The sequence below is a fragment of the Astyanax mexicanus genome, chromosome 17 (assembly GCF_023375975.1).
Source record: "Astyanax mexicanus isolate ESR-SI-001 chromosome 17, AstMex3_surface, whole genome shotgun sequence".
Classification (NCBI taxonomy): domain Eukaryota; kingdom Metazoa; phylum Chordata; class Actinopteri; order Characiformes; family Acestrorhamphidae; genus Astyanax; species Astyanax mexicanus.
In genome coordinates, this window is record NC_064424.1 from 36,560,891 (window position 1) to 36,575,456 (window position 14,566).

Consider the following 14,566-nt stretch of genomic DNA (forward strand, 5'->3'; position numbering starts at 1 on the left):
ATTGATTACAAAGTATTACAGCTTTCTTAGAGTTTTCTTAGAGTCTTTGTATTTACAAAAAACTTATTTACTTTAAAAGTTTAAGGTAATCACTAGTAATGGCCAGATGAAGCCTTATTAAGCTTTGAAGCTTTTCATCCAAGTGGTTTGAGAAAGTGGTTCATTTCTTGAAGCTTCATGTAGACACAAACCCCCTGCTGGCCAAATTCTCACAAAGATCCAACACTCAAAACACTATTTGAACCAGCATGGTTTCAGACGTCATTAGTGACATCACCCCCTCTTATTAAAAACCTGAGTTTTAATACGTGCATCATAAGGCACTTCCTGGATTTCACTGAAATTGACTTTGTAATGGATAGACATTTTCACAGTTACTTTAACTCTAACACTGCAGGTGATATAAATTCAGTTTTGAAATTAATACAAAGGGACAATGCTATACTAAATACATCTCTTTCACCAGAACCCCACCCCGTCCTGTCATTAGTTTGTTTCACAATAAAAGTCCTTTAGGTGAAAACAGGAATAAATAGCATGTAAAGATCAGACTAAAAAAACTTTCCACATTTTAAATGACCAGTTATATTAGTCATGGTTGACCTAGGCCTTTACAAGTAACTCACAATGATGAACACAAACTTTAGACTTAGTGTTACTTATTAACCTTTATGAAATCACTGGTCCCAAAATGTGGCAGTGTCACATTCTCAAAGAAACATTAGTTACCAATGTGGCAGATAATTATGTATCTTTAAGTTGGCCTTTTAACTGTGTTCAGAAGTTAAATCTGAACTGCTGTGGGACTTAAAATACATATCCCATCTAAAAACAAATACAGCTCTGAGGTGGAATTAATTTAACCAGTCAACAGTGTTAACAAAAACACAAAAATGTGTGACATAAAACTAATATTATTATAAAAATATTTCTTCTTAGAGCATTGCCAGCTCTTTATCACACTTCACAGTGCAGAAAACAGTAACTTGCTCTTATAACCAACAACACATCAGCTAAGCAAACAAACATTTTATAAAACATCCTGTAATACCCCATGGAAAGTAGCCCTGGTGGGCAAGACTTCACACTGATGGTGAGCTAGGATTGGAGGACACGCCCATTAGAGAGTTCAGTCACGCTCCTCAACACCTTGGAATAAACTCTGAAATAAACTCTACACCACCAAAGAGTTCCCCTCAACTCAACTTGTAGTTTAAGATGGAGAATAAACTCACACAGTTTAACACTTTCACACATTTCTGTTTAACTCCAGAAATTGCTGTGTACACCCTGTGTAGGGCCCCGCAAATTAGTGAGGGTCCCCTCTCCTCCTAGTGTCAACTTAGTGTACATTGTGTCCCATAACAATTAGAATATGACTGGACTAAACCACTGCACCATTTAATGTGGCAAACAGTAAATATTATTTTTTTCTGTGATCCAGTGACTTTGCTATTCTTATATCTCCCTGACATCATTAACTAGACTACATAACGCATCACATACTGTGAAGAGCTTTTGTTATGTAGCCTAATCTGTACCATCATTTGTTTACAGAGAGAGATATCAAAAGAAAAAAAAAAAGGACAGCAGTTGTTCTAAAATCATTGAGGTGCATCACCTTTACTGAGAGGGAAAAATTAGGAAGTTGTCACTGCTAGCAAGGCAGTATGGAGTGGACAGGAAATCTTTAAGGGAGAGACTGAATGACAAAGTTAGAACTGAGGCTCATTAGGGACGTGCAACCTTAATCCGTTCAGAAGTAAAGCAGGAGATTTCAGAGTGTCTGCAGGTAGATTCTGAACAATATTTTAGGGTAAACTGAAATGTCTTAAGCAAAAGAATGAGATGAAAAGGATACATGTTAAAAATATCTTCTGAGAATGGACTAATATCCATTTCTTCTCACCCAAACTCTAAAATGTAATTCTGTGTTTTAGTCAGTGGAAACTAATATTATTAAGTGGAGTGAACTTACCGGCCAGCACAACTCAATAAAATGAGTTCAGAGATCTTCAACCTGAAAACTTAAAATGTTTATTGAGCCAATCAAAAAATGTAATTTGAACCAACTTTTAGTCACTACCTGTGTCAATGCTCTTTCTACAGTGTCGGTTCATGCAGCTTTCCTATAGGCTCCTGCCACCATATATTTGCATATTGGGTGTGGCCTCTACCTTATTTACCATCTTTGTGTTGTCTGTTGCTCAAAGCTACCTTATCCTGGGCGTGCAGTAATTATAATATACATGTTGATTGGCAGGTCTCAGTGTTGTAGAGCTGTAAGAACACATTAACTTTATTCTGTGTTTCTAGTGATCACAGTATGCTGACTTTGAGCTACAGAGTTCACTCTTTACTGAATTTACTCATGTATTGCTCCAGTATTATACTGTTAGTATTGGCAGTTAAATAATAATAATATACTAAATATGTTTTTTTTACATTTAGCCAATGTTTTATTTTTTACAGTGCATACAGGTCCTGTGTAAATGGGGTCGGGGCTTTAATTCCAGTGACCTACCTCACTACTTAATAATAGTGCTTATTGCTGACATTACTTAATAATACATTTGTAAAAAATGTTGCTCTATATATTTAACCCACAAAACATTTTTATAATTTTTACAAAAAAGCATAAAATGACACAAGTCTGAGTTTCACTACATGCCTTTACTTAGAAAAAATATGTTTCTACAGTAAATAAAATTAAACTGCTTCTATTTTAAGATGAATAAGAAGTAAGGATTTATGTTACTATTACAACTGACTACTAATGACATAAAACATGTTTTATAGGTGGTAGTTCATTTATGATCATTTATAAACACAAAAATAAGCTTTAGATCATCTCAAGTCAACTTTATTAATGCTTATAGCATCCAAGCCAATAGCCAATAGGCAGAACAATTAGTCGGTTTTAATACCTGCCTACTTTCAAGAAACGTCTGTAAACTGTTTTGTAATTATAAATAACTGCGGCGTTGTGTCTAAAACCAACTCAAACTACACAGATATCTCACACTTAGAATAGTCACTGTGCTCCTACCCATCTAATCCTTATTTAAGACTTATTGTATGATGCTTTCATGCAATAATTATACTTCCTATACTGAAACAAATGTGGAGTAGGATTTACTTTAAAGAATGTAGGCAAGTTTCTTCAAGCAAGTAAATTTAACAGAGCATATATTTAAGTAACATTTGCTCATAATTCTCAGTGTTTTTAACTAAAAAAATTTCAGTAAATGTTACTTTGCAACATGTTTACTCAATTAGATTTTACTACATTCTTCCATGGCTTTTATTATTTACTGAATTGTAGTAGCAGAAATTTAAAATAAAAAAGGCTTTAAGAACTTAGCTTCCTTAATATGTATATATATATTTTTCCACAACATATTGGTTTAATAAGCATAAGAGAGTACTCAACAGCTCCAAGCCAATATACTGCAAGCACTAGTAACAACGAATAAAGGCAACTGAGACTTAGCAAACACATGTATACACAACATTAATGCATGACTAGGATAAGGTAGCTTTGGGCAACAGACAACACAAAGATGGTAAGTAAGGGAGAGGCCACAATCAGTATTTAATTATATGGTGCCAGGAGCATTATGGGAAAGCTGTATGAACCAACACTGTAGAAAGAGCATTGATGTGTAGTATTCTAAAGTTGGTTCAAATCACATTTTTTCATTGACTCAATAAGCATTTTTAAGTTGTACACTCAACTTGATCATAGTAGTTCTCCTGACTACAACACAAAATCACTTTTTAGAGTGTAGGTATTTACTAGTTGGCGTATAATTGCCAAAAAAAATCACAGATTTAAAGTAGCACACAAGTTTTGACAAGTTTTTATAACAACTTGAAAATGTTTTATTGTTTGCCCCAATAAAGTAATGCATCTTCGTTTATCAGTCAAAAAATAACAGTACAATTAACAAAATATGGAACCAAGGACAAAACAAGAGAGATCTATCTTTTAACCAAATATTCAAGCTTGTTACTAAGTCTTACTTGCTGCACCCAAAATACCAAACATCAAAATATCAATAAATCAATGTATTATTGTGTGTGTGTGTGTGTGTGTGTGTGTTAATACCCTTTGATTTAAGAAGAAACAATAAATGAGCAGGTGTCCCAATACTTTTGTCTATATATTGTTTTATGGATTGAAGGTTTCTCTACCTGTTTTAGTAAGAAATAGTACAATTAAACAAGGTTTATAAGAGTATAATCCATGAGAGACTCAGGGGGTGTTTAACATTCCTCTGCAGCTTCAGTGAGTGAGTGTATTGACCAAAGTGGGTCCGGGATCTTTCTGGAGAAAGAGCTTCACAGCAGCATGTCCATTAGCACCATACTAGCTCCCAGAGCAAATACTGGGCTCAGTGTATTTACCTACCTTACCTAGTGTCAGTTCTGCATTTTCATATGTTTGATTAAGAACATTTCTCCATCTTTACATTCAAAACCAACATTTCTGATAACTAAAGCTTTTAATAAAAAAATTTACCGCACTGGAAAACTGCACAAAACCCATTCAGTATACACCAGTTCAGCTCCACCCTTTTAACCTATTTTCCAAATGCAGTATACAGTATATGGTTGAATGACTGTAAATCTATTGAGTGAACAGGATAATGAAGTGTTGCAATCCGACCGAGGTGTGGGCATTATCCTGCTGAAAAATGGCAATTGAAAGCACTGAGAGGCAACACGTGTCTCCACAGTATCTCGTACACATATCACTGAGCTGTTAATGTATCACTACTAGTGGTGACTGACATTCATTTGCAATGGCTCCCCTGATCTTGGTACACTGTAAACTCGGATAAGTTGAATTTGAGGAAACTGGCTGTCTTAAAAATGTTAAGTAATAGGTTAAGAAAACTTAAGTTAACATAACTTAGAACATCAAGTTATTACAACTAAAGGGGAAGATGATTTAACTTTTTTATTTTTGTTATATTGTGAGACTGAAGTGCTCATCACGAGGCCATTGGCTCTCAGTTTCTTGTTCATAACACCACTAAGAAGGCTTCTCTCAGTCTGTAAACTGCATGAAATGTCTCTGAGTGCCTCATAGAGGCGTGACTAGCAGTCAACTATCTCACACCAAGAGGTACCTAAAAGTAGCTTCTGAGAGCCTTTTCATTGGGAAGCTGTGAAAGCACTTTTACTCCTAACCAGACCACACCTGTAATCATTTATATATATATATGTGTGCTATTTTTTGTGTTGTTTATATTTTTGTAAGTGTATGCCTCCAAATCTTCCCAATGCATATAACACATTTTACTAACTTGTGTGTGTGTGTGTGTGTGTGACAGCATTCTTTTGCTGCTCTTCTGGCTAATCCTGAAGATAACTCCCAATCAGTCAATAATGAATGAAGCAATTAACTCAGATTATTAAAGCCCTACTTCACCAGTTCATCACACAAGCACATTCGATTTATCAGAACGCCTCCTGAGGATCAGCCTGATGACTCTCATGTATCTGTCTCTCTCTCTTACACACACACACACACACACACACACACACACACACAGAGAGGACAGTGTGTCCTTGCCAAAGAAAACCTCCCCAAATCCTCAGACATGATGGAGTTGTATTAGATCTGCAGTGGTTCTGATTGCGTTCTTTGGTCCCACCCTTTAGAGGCAGTTTAGATGGCAGTTCTACAAGTCTGCATTTATATGGTTACTATGTTATTTAAATATAATGATACACTGTCAATCAAACAGATCAGATACAAGTCTAAGCTGCAGTATGGTGGCCCTTAAGGGCAAAACCACTTTAGAAAATAGCAAGAAAATAAAAAAACAAGAACCACTATAAAAAAGTAGACATAAAAAATGAAATGAAGGATAGAAATAAAAAAAAAAATACACACAAACAAAAAATAACATAAATAAAATAATAATAACAATAATAATAATAATAATAATAATACACTTTTTTATATAGCACCTTTTATACATATAAATGCAGCTCAAAGTGCTTCACAATAAAAAAAATAAATTAGCAAAATGTAAAAGTAATATAAAACAAATAAAACAATTAAAAAGTAACAATTTCATAAAACAGTAGGAAATAAGACATTTATATTAAAATAAAATAGATTTAAACAAAAATGATAAAATAAGGATAAGAACAGCACAAGCATTTAAATAAAAAAAATAAAAAATAAACTATAAACTATTTTTTATAAATAAAAAATAATTAAGTATAAGGGGAACAGAACTAGTAAAAAGCTAATCTAAAAAGCTGCCTTTTAAAGCTAAAAAAGGACCAATTATGAAAAAAGAGCACTTAACATAAAACCAAACACAGATACAAAATACATAAACTAGAAGAGTGAATAAAAATACAATGATAAAGCATTAAAAAAGTAAATTGCTTCCCCAGAAGCAACATCATCTTTCTCCTAAAATGACTGCAAGCTAAATGCTAAAGCTAAGTAGCATAATGGATTATGGTAATTATGGGAGCTTGAGTTTGGAAACCCACAACCAACATGGTCACCCTGAGAAATCACCAAGTCAACTTAGTTTTAATGTGTGTAGAGATATTACATAAGGATATTATGTATGTGCTTGTATATTGTTTACATTCCACCTTAAACAGCACAGCAGTAACTGGAACTGATCTAGGTTTAAGGTAGAAAACCTTAGAAAAGTAAAGAAATCTTGAACAAGTTTCTTTAGACATGAGAAAAACTTATTACTTACAGTGGCAAGATTTCAGCATAGATTTGTCATAAAATATAATCTGATATTCGTTCAAAACAAGGATATTGGCACATATAATGTGCCTAAAATAATAACACACAAATCATTTTGATCAATATACAAATGGAGATAATTTGGGACTGTGGTCAAAAAGTGGGCATGCATCATTGGTACAGGCTAACATCGATGTTCATAAATCTACAGTATATAAAACCTTGAACAAGCAGGGTGTCTATGGAGAACACCACAAAGGAAGTCTACTAGAAAAAAAAGTCATTGCACTCCAACACTCAAATATCATCCCTACTGTAACGTATGTGGAGAGAACATCATGATTTGGGCCTGATTTGCTGCTTCAGGGCCTGGGTACCTTACAATTATTAAGGGGATGATAAATTCCCAAGTGTATAAAAAATTCTACAGGATAATGTGAGAGTGTCTGTACATCAGCTCAAACTCTGTAGAAGTTGGGTGATGCAACAGGACAATGATCCAAGCACCAGATCAAGTCCACAACAGAATGACTTAATAAACAATATTTGCCTTTTGGCGTGGCTAAGTCAGAGCCCAGATCTCAGATGCTATGGACTGATTTGAAGAGAGAAGAATGTAAAAATAGGCTAAAATTCCTCCTGATCATGTGCAGGTCTGATCTACAGCTGCAGGAAGTGCCTGCTTGAGGTTATTGCTGCCAGGTGGAATCAAGCAGCTGTTGATTTCAATCTTTAACTTACTTTTACCCCTACCACTTTGAGTGTTTAATAAGACCTGCAAGATAATATTGATTTTATGTAATTACTTTAGGTACATTATATTTGTCAATACCCTTGACTTGGATGAATGTGAGATCTTATACGATTTTATAACAAATGTATGCAGAAACCATGAAATTCCAAAAGGTTTACTGTCAGGTGGGGTGCAGGACGGACGAGGAGGCGGACGCAAACACAAACTATACACAAATTTATTAACAAAAATAAATACAAAACAAACATGGAATAACCAAAAGAAACCAGGACTGAGGAAACAAGCAAAAACATGGAGCACTGCCAGATGTGAAACGTACAAGGATCGACACGGGAGAAAGGGAACACGGACTGTAAATAGAGGAGTACACACACGGGAAACAGGAAACACCTGGGACTAAGGGGCGGAGCTACAAATGAACACAGGTGAGTGGAAATCTACTGAGACAGGAGACACAGAGGAGCACAGGTCACGTGGGGATATAACACAGCTTTGGCGTAGGAACCGGGGGGGACACCCCATATTAGAAACAGGTGGATTTGTCCCCCCCAAAAATGATATCGTTTCGCTCAGATCAGCAGTACTATTAATGACGAGACAGACCGGACCAATCACGGAGCCAGTTCAGGAATTAAGTTCCGCCTCTCAGGAGAAACAGCCAATCAGCTTGCTGTTTTTGCAGCGCAGTGTCAGTGTGTTGGTGTGGGGGAAGCCCCTCCCTCGCTGTGAGATTTAGCAGCGGGATCGGGGTGCAGCTGATTTTAAGATATGGATATACAGCGATTTTTTTTTTTCTAAAAGTAAGTTAATGGTATCTAATCATGAAAACTGTGATGATATGTTTCTGATAGCTGGTTAAAAATACACGTCTCTGAATCAGCACACAGTTTAAACCCACTGTGATTAATAAACTGCAGCTGTGTTAGCGAGTTAGCTTAACTTTGGAATTAGCTAGATTGGGAGTCAAGTTTAAAGAAAAAATAAACTATATATGTAGGCTAATGTCCAACTTGCCCTGTACCTGATCAGCTAATCACTATTTCATGTTCAAACTGTTTATTAATTTAGGATTACATGACTTACTGTGAGCTATAATTAACGAAAATTAATTTAGCTAACTAGTTAGCTAGAAGCTGGATGTAGAGGCAGAATTTAGTACAGTAACTTTACTTTATGTTGGTAGTTTAAAGCAGTTTCTTAACCCTGATCACTACCCCAAAACTGTGTTTTCCATCAGATCCAACTGATCAGTTAATAAACAATCATTTATTGAGTTTACCTGTTAAAATCTCTTTGCCCCCTATGGATCCTAAATGAATCATTATGTATATCAGCAGTTTATTAGACATCGTACCACCACTAACTTTATTAAGTGCCTTTAAACAGAGAAAGCTGTAGAATATGCAGAACAGTGGGAGAATGCTATAGAATATGTAAGAACAGGGTTAAGAAACACTGATCTAACCTGACTTCTGTTCATATGTAGTTAACAGTAAGACCACATGTCCTGACGTTTATATTAACTTCTGCCAAAAATCTCTATGAAACGAAGTTACATTCTCTCAGTAGAAACAAGTGCTCTCAGTAGAAAAAAATTAAAAGTGCAGGATCCAATGTTCTTTTTAAAAAGAGTGGAGAAAATGTAAATATACAAAAGAATTGACATACAATACATAATAATAATAATAATAATAATAATAATAATAATAATAATAATAATAATAATAACCAAATCTGTTTACATTATTTTAAATATTAGGTGATAACTGATCAGTTTTTGTGCTATGTATATAATTCAGACATTGCATGCATATTTATTTTCTAACAACAGTAACAGTAATGTGGAGTAACATGTTTAGTTTGTAAAGTCACCTTTTCTTGGATGTAACTAATTATAAACAAAATACAGAAAAAAATGATTATTTGTGATAAAAAATAATTCCACAAATGTTGTTCTAGGAAACTATAGGGTGGGCTTTGGTTCATATTCATATTGGTTCATATGGGGGGGGCAAATGTGTCCCCCCCAATATCAAGCCCGCTCCTACGCCCTTGCAACACAGACATGAGACTGGGCCAGAAAAGGTAAATAAACACATAAACATGAGAACAGACAGGGACCATGTGACATTCACATATTACTTGACATTTTAGAAGTAGAATGTATAATAAGACTACTATTAGTAAGAGTACACATAGCAGCAGTAGTATTTTACATAATATTAGTGATATTATTAGTAGTTGTAATATTAGTAGCAATAACAGTAGTATAGCTACATGATAGCTTAACATAATAGCCAGCTCTACATGAATAATTACTGTGTGTTTATTGTTCATAATAAATTAAATGAGTTATTAAACTTCTTTGTATTTTATCATATTAGATTTTACTGCGTTTTCGTTATTTTTAATAGAACAACAATCCATCATGGCCATGTGTACAGCGGCTTGTTGCTGTAATTAATTGCATAGCTAAATAAAGAAAATATATCATTTTTATTGCATTGAAATTCTGTCTCAGTAAGTTCAGCTCAGGACATGTTTTTATTCTGGCTGGGTCTAGACATGAGTGTGGAAACCAATAAGAGACTGGGCAGAGATCCAAATGAATTCATAAACAGTGATTCAATCAAACAAGAGCATTTAAATGAGTTTAATCAGTGAAGTGAGTTTCAATACCCATCAGTAGCGTTCACTCTTCTCCGGGGTGAGCAGAGTGAGATACGCTCTGCTGTGTCACTCTTCATTAGAACTCAGACTACAGCATTGATTTACATACAGTTACACCCTATAATGTAATGCATTTTATTAATTTACACAGATTTGTTCTATTAAACATTGTATATGAAAAGCAATGGAGAAAAGCCATGCTCTGATAATGACAACTGACTGCTCGTTTAAAAAAATGTGTATAGAAATTCTATTTGTAGTTTATCAAGATTGACAAATGCCAAATGAAGGGCAACTGCAGTTAATAAACTGGAAGTCAAACCTTGGCTTACAGATATGTAAATGATTACAGGTGTGGTGTCAAATTTGAATAGACACTAGGTCTTACCACAAGAGTCTGTAAAACTGCATCACCCACAGCCTATAAGAAGCTCTCAAATGGTACTTTTGGGCAGTGCACCTCTTGGTGAGATAACTCTACAATCACTGAAAGACATTTTTCCCTGTTGAAACACTTTCAGAGGGGGCACGTCATTGGACTAGGAGAAGAAGGACAGTCATTTCCCATGAACTGCCTGCCATTTAGTTTAGTCACTGTTGTTTTTGTTTTCAGTGGTGTTGTGTCAGACTGCAACCAAATCATATTTAACGACAAATCCAGATTCTGTTTGGGAACTGACTGCAGTTGAGTTTGATTATAAAGGCCTTTTGGTAAGTGCCTCAATCCTAACTTTGCTGAGGAAAGACACACTGTCCCAAAAGCTAGTGTGATGATCAGGGAGCCATTGAATATGACCATCGGTCACCCTAAGTAGACATACAAGTTACACTAACAGCTCAGTGATATCTGGATGGGAGAGATTCCAAGTGGCTTTTTTAGCAGGATAATGCTCAACCACACACAGCAAGGGTTCCCTAAAATATCTCCATTTTATGGGAGCAGATGGGATGCCAGCTTTAGGAACTTATGAGCGTGTAGGATCTACAGGCCCAGCTGCAGCATCTGTGGAAATGGCAAATGCACCACAGGATACCATATGGAACCTGTATGCCTCCATTCCCAGCTATATGTCATTTTGTATCCAGGCTACTGGTGTCTAACAGAGTACTAGAGCCTCCTTTCAATTCTACAGTTTTCCCTAGTTAACATATTCTTTCACTTCTTTCAATATTGTAACCAATGTATCATCATTATATTCAAACATATAAAGCTTCATTGCATTCCAACTATCAGCTTCTTGGTTCAGTATTTGCAGTATCTCTTATTATTTGTCACTTTGACACAGTCTGTAATCATTGTCTATAAAGAACAGGAAGAACACTATTGACTAAACTTCAGTTCTGTGTTATAAATGTATACATTAGTTACAGCACTGTGCTGAATAGAGAGTTGGAGTGTGTAGTTTTTTTAGTTTTAGGCTTTCTCTCTCTGGGTCTTAAACACTTTAAAGACATAACATTTTTCTGTGCTTATCTGTTCTACATTATGGATGAGGCTGCCCCTTTTTTTTATTTATCCTCGTAAATTTTTCCTAATGGATTGTCTGAACACAGCTACAGATCCAGGCTGCAGTGTAATCGACCGTGGCCGAATAATGTGTCCCTTTTTGGAGCCAATTCTCTATAAACTCATTTAGCCACTCACAGCTCTTCGAATTCAAGCTAGAAAATTTGATTTGGGCAACTTTTACCTGCTGTGTGAACATTAGCTAGACATCGTTAAATAGCATGGTAACTGCTAACACCACAGCACAGACTGATAACATTAGCTAACAGGGTAGCTGCTAACACCACAGCACAGACTGATTACATTAGCTAACAGACATTAGCTAACATACTAACTGCTAACACCACAGCACAGACTGATAACATTAGCTAACAGACATTAGCTAACATACTAACTGCTAACACCACAGCAGAGGCCTATAACATTAGCTAACATACTAACTGCTAACACCACAGCAGAGGCCTATAACATTAGCTAACATACTAACTGCTAACACCACAGCACAGGCCTATAACATTAGCTAACAGGGTAGCTGCTAACACCACAGCACAGACTAATTACATTAGCTAACAGGGTAGCTGCTAACACCACAGCACAGACTGATTACATTAGCTAACAGGGTAGCTGCTAACACCACAGCACAGACTGATTACATTAGCTAACAGACATAAGCTAACTGCTAACACCACAGCACAGGCCTATAGCATTAGCTAACAGACATAAGCTAACATGGTAACTGCTAACAGCACAGGCCTATAACATTAGCTAACAGGTTAACTGCTAACACCACAGCACAGTCTGATAACATTAGCTAACAGACATTAGCTAACAGGTTAACTGCTAACACCACAGCACAGACTGATAACATTAGCTAACAGACTAACTACTAAACTACTAGACTAGACCCACTCCATTCACACTCTTTGGTAGATAAAGCTTTAAACCTGTTGAGTAAAAGGTCTAAGGAGTGTTTTAAGGCTTATCTTGCACTCCTATATACAGTTTTTTAATTGATTTGAACAGAATACACTGCTAAACTTACAACTAAGGTGCCTCTGTGTTGTTTAAGAGTGACGTCAAATTGGTCAGGTAGCGCCCCCATCCTGTGATCATCTTAAATGCTTATGAATGAATGAATGAATGAATGAATGTATTAGTTATTTTCACATCATATTCAGATAATAGCTTTTGAACATACCATTACCATGGTATACAATATTACTTTTATATTCTCAGGATGTGATGAGTTGTGGAGATGGGGATGAGGTGATCAATTAACATTTTGATCTCAGTAATGATGCTTATACTGTCCCTGGCAAATTCTCTCAGCAATGTGGTGAATCCAAACTTTAGTAGAAGGTCTTCCCTGGACAGTAGAGCCAGTTTCTTAAACAAATGCAGAATAAATTTAATACACTTTATTTCAGGAACAAAAAGAGTTAAAGATGTCCCAGTACAGTCTGTTAGACATCAGTTGGTGCAATTCTTCATAGTTTTGGATGTATGGAATATTTAATTTTAGTAAATAGAGTTCTGATATTGTGCTGATCCACTGTTTTGTGTCTGCAGTGTTTTGATTGGTTTATATATCTTCATTTTGAGTTAAATTGAGGGAATCGACTGCAACACAAACAGACAAAGCTGAATAATTCCCAGTTTGAGAACGGCTGCCAGAGTCACTTCTATTTGTGCTGTGTCAACTGCTTACATCAAGTGTGGACAGATAGCACCATTACACTAATGCTTTAAAATTAAAGCCCTGACTAAACTCAGTCTGGGCATGCCAGAGTAAGCTGTTAGTAAATACAGAATAAGCTGGACAGTCTGGACAGTTGTAATGGCTAACAAATCTAGCAGATGTCCCATTTAATCTCAGATAGTTACTGTAGGGCTGCTTTAAAATAGAGCACAACAGATAAAGTTGTTTTAGAACAACTTCTGCTGTTCATACATTGCTTATATTGGTGCCTGAATGCAGTTGTTTGCAAATTATATATTTTTATTATAAGCATACGATCAAATTTCATGTGAAAGCTGAAAATTTGTTAATTTTATCTATTCATGTATTAGTTCTTTATTACCTCTCTGACCACCACTGTTAATAGATATCATTATCTACATCCATTAATCAGGAAAGGCTGATATAATTATGTGATTTCAAACTGAGAATTCTTGTCTTGTTAAGCACTGTACATGTAATATCTTGCTTATTTTATGAATAATGACCCTAATCAGTCTTACTTATTTTTTTTTACCTTATTCTAAGTAATTTGAATGCAACATTTGCCTGAAAAGTGACCAGTCAAGTGTCCAAATTTAATTCTTACTTCACTCATTTTGAGATAAGATTGCTTAGTTTAAGAAATCCTACTAAGAAAAGTTTGCTTTCCCATTGGCAGATTTTTTTTTTGCTTAATATAAGTATATACATTTCAATTAACATACAGTATCAGTCCAAAATTTTGAATAGTGAAGTCATCCAGAAACTAAAATAGCCTTTTCTGGGGTGCTGGTAACAGAGGTAACTCTTGGTCTTCCTTTCCTGGGGTGGTCCTGATGAGAACAGAGAAGTTGAAAAGTATAGTTATTCACTGTATACCTGTAACTCTACCTCTTCACAACTTTACAACTGATGCTCTCAAACACATTAAGAGGCAAGACATTCAAACAATTAACTCTTGACAAGTTCAGCACAGCTGTTAACTACAAGACATTTCAGGTAAGTATGATATGCAAAGCTCTCATCTAAGCAAGTGGTGTCTAGATGAAGCATATTCTGGTTTGGTAACTAAATAATTCCATGTTATGTAGTCTTAGTTTGCATGACTTTAGTATTAATCTACAATGGCAAAAATTAAAAAAATAATGAAAAAGCACTTAATATAAAGTGTGTCCA